This window comes from Pezoporus flaviventris, unplaced genomic scaffold (assembly GCF_033815535.1).
Source record: "Pezoporus flaviventris isolate CSIRO_AGI_PZ_B2104156 unplaced genomic scaffold, CSIRO_AGI_Pfla_v1 ptg000081l, whole genome shotgun sequence".
NCBI classification, from domain to species: domain Eukaryota; kingdom Metazoa; phylum Chordata; class Aves; order Psittaciformes; family Psittacidae; genus Pezoporus; species Pezoporus flaviventris.
This window is the reverse complement of record NW_026892629.1, coordinates 2283703-2289994: the sequence shown is the minus strand read 5'-3', so window position 1 is coordinate 2289994 and position 6292 is coordinate 2283703.

The following is a 6292-nucleotide window of genomic DNA, read 5'->3' as shown; positions in this document are numbered from 1 at the left end:
CACTTTATCCTGTTTCAGCTGCCATTTTTCTCAATATTAATTAATTTTTCAACAACCTGAGTATATAAATGCATTTTTAGGGCTGTTTTTTGCACCCAGAACTATCACACCTTATCCAAAAGGATCAAAATCTGACCACACAAATACTCACAAATACACTTGCCCTAAAAGCACATGTATAAAATCAAGCAGCACATAACTACTAAAGATGTCCTAGCCTGGTTTTCATTCATGCAGATCAAATTTCAGCATAAACTAGATATTGTAAAGATACTGTAAATCCAAATTAACAAAACAGCTTAGGACGCACTTGCAAGTCAAAACTAGCAATTTACCTGTTCTGCAGTAAGAATGCAGACTAATTAAGCCCATGTGTATGCAACAGAATCCCAAAATTTCATCCAGGCTGCGCTTAGTCTTAAATTTATCTTTTCCACCCCACTGCACATCACCTTAATGGGTTTAACGTTTTAACTTCACTGGCTCTCCACACTTCAACCCAAACCACCTGCCTTCCAAGCAGTGTCCTCTTCTCCTGGCCTGTCAGCTTCTGGTTAACAGACACTGCTACAACTCCAGTTACAGGGAGAGAGAGAAAGTGCATCTAAATGTTTAAACAGAAAAGAAGGAAATGAAAAAAGGCCAACTGATTTGTCAAGTGTGATACCAGCTGTGCTACAGTTTGCAAACTCAAGCCCTTATGATTTAAAAAAAAAAAACAAAACAACAACAACCCAAAACACACCACAATTAACAGTCATTGTTGCCAAATAGTATTTTCTTTCACCTTCAGAAATGCCTGTTTTAATACAGTACAGCAACATCTTGGTTGTTTAAAACATGACTGTTTTCATCTCTCCATGATATGAAATGATCTCCAGTGGAGGTGCCAAGACATTGCACTAGCTGGATACATCCCACCAGAACTTCACGAGGGATGTCACTGCAGAGGTCAGGCTCATCCCTGTTGCCCTGCAGGTTCTGTGGTGGATGAACAAGCTGCTGCTACTATAAAGACAAACCCCAAAAGACTTTGACATGGCTGCTCCCAAACCCTGCCTAGAGTCTTCAGGTGCTGAAGTGTGTTCCCTAAAAATGAAAAACCTTACTGCAGATGATTGTTTAAATATATATATACATATATATATATATATATATAAAAATACAGGGAATGTATTTGCACTCTTACACATACTTGCTGCACAACTGCCTGTGAGTCATGCTATCTTTCTGCAGTATCGCTTCCTGTCTTTGTACCACATGCACATTCAAGTTATTTTGCATCACAGACTAAAGTCTGAAGTCAGCCAGCCAGCCTAAATCCCACTTATCTGGCCCAAGGCTGGCATAACAACTCTTAATCTTTATGAAGACTATAGGTAATACTGAGTTGAGTTTGTATTGTAAGATCAAACCCATGCAAACTTTAACAGCAAATAAAATCGCTTTATGCCTTAGTGTATTGGCTGAGTATGGAAATTCTATCAACTTAGTAGAAAACACATTCAGAGGCATAAAATAAAAATAAGAACAAACCTAAAAGAAGTTAGTTTGAAAAAGATTTCTCAGAACTGTTGACATTGTTTCTTTTAAAAGGTATGACTATCTCTTAACACCTTGGTATCATGCTATCTACAAAGTCAGCACTGGCTAAAAATACTTCTTAGCTTAATATAATATTTAATGTTAAAAGTTAAACACTAAAATGTACCTGCTGGGAGAAAAGACAGCAAAAGACCAAATTACTTTGTGTGGAATGGCTACAGAACTAACTGAAGTGTTCCTTCACAATTGTCTTTACTCCCTTCATGTTTGCATTCACTGTTCTCAGCAACAGCATTACAATCAAGAGAATTACAATCAACAGAATATTTCATCCAAGTCTTGACAAAAACAGTGACTTTTTGTTTTTAAAATTTCTACAGCTAACCATAAGAACCTTTAAGCAAGTTATACTGCACTATACTGACAAACGCACAGTTTGTACAATACCCGAGACTAAGCTTTTCAACTTTCTAGCTACACAGCTGGGCAGCCAAACACAACACATAAGGAGAGGATGTTCACATAATAGATTGCAAAGTCCATGGGGTTATAGTTTAGCTTTTTGTCTGCACATGTAGATCCCTCTAATTGTTGGCACAATTCTTTGTATCAACACACATATTTCAGTTGAGGTTTATAGTAAATTTGTAGGATAGCAGTGTAAATTCAGGGCTGTTCTACTCTATACAAATTCTTCCACCAGTAATGCCATTTCCAAGTATGTTAATAATGCAGGCTGGTGACAGACTAAGCTACTGGTCTGGAGAACAGACAGAAAGAGAGGTAAGGGGTCAGCCATCACCTCTCATCACTTCCCCGTCTTTACCACAAACTCCCCAAGTCAAGAAAAAACAAACTGAACAGTCCAAAGAGAGGGAAAATTTTGCATCTTTAAAAAAAAATTATTTTATTTTTTAAACAGGAAGTGTGAACTTCTTCATTCTAGTTCTGAGAGCAACATGTGCATCTGAAACAAACACCCTATGTCCACTCACACACCCTTTGCTAGTTCGTGCTGAATTACTCAAACACCAACATGTTTTCTAGAGAGTGTTTGTCAGACTTGGAAAAAAAAAAATCCAGTTTTCCTTTGGCTACGTCCAGTCAGATCATTGCTGAATGCAGAGACAAGAAAGTGGGGACTCCACAACTGATGAGCTCCCCTGTACATTTCTTGAAAACTCCATCAGGACATAAGGATGCAACATGGCAAGCGCAGCACATCAGACCTCAGCTGCAGTCACCTAAGTGTCTTGCAGGCTCTGGTCAGATACCATTAGTAACCATCCTATCTATTTTGTATTTTCTTATTTAGATATTCTAAGAGTTTTCCTTCTACAAGTCTAGCCTATATACATTAGGGTAAGAACCCTTACACTTACCGCTTAAGCAGTGTTTTAGCATCAGGACTTAGAAACGTTTACATGGATCCTTAACTTCACAGAAAGCAAAAAGTACAAGCTGCATTCCATAGAAATGCCTGAAAATTTAAGTCTGATCTGAATTAGGATCTTATGCCTTTAAATATCCATAGACAAGTCATGGGGCTTTCTTGTACGTCATTAATTTTATTTTTTTTTTTCCTAAAAAAAGGTCACAGAAACAAAGCTTCTCCCAAACAACTCCTGAATGCGACTTCCTTTGTAAACTACTGCCAAAAAAAAACCAAAAAAAGTGCAAGATGTTTCAGGCAGGGTGAAACACAGACAAAAATGATAAACTGCTGAAAAGTCCTGAGGAAAAAAAAAAATTGCAGCCAGTCACAATGTTAGCTACACAAAATTTGTATCATGGTAACAGCCATGATTAGTAAGATTTCTGCAATGCAACACTGCATTCGTTTTACCACCCAAATACTGAGATGAGACAAGGTGCATCTACAGAGTGACCTATGGCACCTACCTAAGGCAACCCAAACACATTATCATCTTCAGACAGCAGCATCTGCTCTTGATTTTAGCAGTAACTTTGTAGCAGGTAAAATTAATCTTAAAAAGAAAATTAAAACAAACAAAAAAGTCTTGTAATAAAGGGTAGACTGTATGCAGGAAGTACTCTGCTCCAGCACTTGAGGCATACTCAGAACCAACTCATAGAAACTGACTTAGTAACACAGAGGTGAGTATTAAAACTGTCATTATTTTCTCTAATGGGGATGAGGGAGGTTCAGTTTCATTTCTGAATTTGTCTACTTTTCTCCCCTTTTATTAGGCTAAAATATTTAAAGACAGAGATTGTACTTTCCATTTTGTGCTTTTATAGCTTCTAATGTGCTAGAATCCTGGTCCACTGCCCCAGAGCAGGCTGGGGCTTCCATAATACAAAACCAATTGTGGAGCAGAATAGACATGCAAACAAAATAGCAATAAAACTAAATCCTTCCTGTCTTCTTAAAAAAAGGCTCCAGATTTTCTTTTATCATCTAGTTTCAGGTAGAAGACAAACTTAAATCCATATAGGGTAGGGAAAAGCAAGCGAAGTTGATTTAAAACTTTGTTTGCTCTACTGCACCAACACTAACATAAAAGACACCAAAAGGTATTTTTCTATTACACTCTGCCCAATTCCCTCAGCCTTGCCACATTAGCAATGCTGAAAAAACCAAGCTATGCTACATAATGGCTAGAAGTACTTTTTTCTTAGAAGGTAAACAAGCAAAAAAAATTTGACTGTGCCACTGGTCAGTGTTTTAGTAATTTTCCCCAGAAACAATTCTGTTTAAAGCAGTGGCATTCAAGACTGACCAGTGTGGCAAACTAAAATACAGAATCCTGAAATATATTAGGCCTAAGACATCACCACTGCATATCATACCTGGCTAAAATAAGAATACGCTTATCATTCTCTGATTTGCCCACACTGATACTTATAATGAACTAGGTGAAGGAAGCACATAGCTTTCACAAGCCTAACAGAACATACTAGGTCTTGGGGAAGTACCTTAGGTAAGGGAATTATACTTCCTAGGAGTGCACAAAGCATTTCGAGGCCTAACAGCGAAGCAGGAATAGGAAAATGAACACTGGAACTACTGGGGAGAGGAGCAACTGAAGGGCTAAAAATTGGACCCAAAATGAGTGTTTTGAAATGCCAAGTTTCTTTTATAGAATCATAGAATGGTCTGGGTTGGAAGGGACTTCAAAGATCATCTAGCTCTAACCCCCCTGCTATTGGCAGAGACACCCTCCACTAGATCAGGTTGCTCCATGCAAGCTTTTGCAGCTGGTAGACAAACAGCATCTCCCTGTTGGATTAGAACTCCAGGGCATCTAGCATGCTATGTGTTCACACCAAAATCTCCCTAACAGCAGCTTGTTCACTTTGACCCAAATGTTCAGATCAAGTACACAGAGAGAGAAGTTATTTGCACAAAATCTGACTGCGCTGGATGCTTAGTCTCTCTGAGGCCTGCCAGGATACTAATGACTACATATAGTTCACAGTCACTTCCCCGCCCTGCCTTCCTCCTCCGAAGAGTTTCACTTCAATATAAGCCACCAAGAAGAGTGCTACTTAATATTGTGACACAAGACTACAAGAGATGCCTTCATGAATGGAACACAATTACAGTTTATAACAATGCCACCATTTAGCATCACTTTCTTCTAACTTTAACATATTTTAACTTTTTTCCCTCCTGTTTCTTTCTTATTAACAGCACTCACACAAACTCCCAGAAAGGCTGCACTGCTAGCAAAGTGCACACCTTGATGATGATGGGTAAGGAGGGCTCTGTTCACCCTGTCAGCATGGCTCTCTGCCTTTGCACGGCTTGCTCATCAGTGGAGGGGGTCACAACGCAGAAGCATATCGTTTCCAGCAAAGTATCCTGGGGCTCTATCACTGAGTTGCAATTAAGGTGCAAAGCAGAGCAAAACCTTTCACTTCCTTCTACAGTCTGAAGAAGTGGCCGTTCTTGATGCAGCAGAGTTTCACCAGCAAAGCAGTAACAAGGCTGGGCCAGTGGCCTGACACACCAGACCCAGGCTCGCTATTTACACTAGTGATTTTTACAATCTCCCTTCCTCCTGCTGACATGCTTTCCTCACCTCGGATCTGGAATAGCAGGGAGGGCGTTTCAACATGGCGAAGGTGACCATCCTACCCTACAATTCCATATAAAACGCTGGCTGCAGGCCCCGAGTCTCCCCTCGGAGCATCACGGGCAGCGGCAAGCCTAAACCCATGCTACCAGGGGCATGTCACCGGACGGGCGTGGAGGAACCCGGGCGGTGTTGACACAAGCGGCCGCACTCCAAAGCCACGCCCGCCCCGCAGTCCCGGCCCTGGCCGCCCCGCTCGCCCGCAGCCGCCCCGCTCTACTCAGGCCGGACGGCAGCACCAGGCCGGGACTGAGGAGGGTGGCGGCCCCGACCCTAGCGAGGTCCTGCGGGGCGCTTCGACTCCGTCCACCGCCCTCCCAGAGGCTCCCCTCTGCTGGCAGCCCCTCCCGGGCGGACGGACGGACACCGCCCCGACCCCCCCTCCTTCCCTCCCTCCGGGAGGGCAGCAAGCACGCCCCGTAGCCGCAACACAGTTCTCGCTGCTCTTACCCAGCCCTGGCGAACCAGGACCCAGAGATCACTGCTGACGGCGACAGGGCGGGAATAAGCCCCCCCACCCCGCCAGCCGCGACGGCTGAGGCTTGGGGAGGCAGGGCCACGCCACTGCCCGCCCACCGGCTTGAACGGGCGGGCGGGGTTTGGCCACGGCAGCCCGCCCGGCGCTGCTGGTGCGGCCCCTCGCA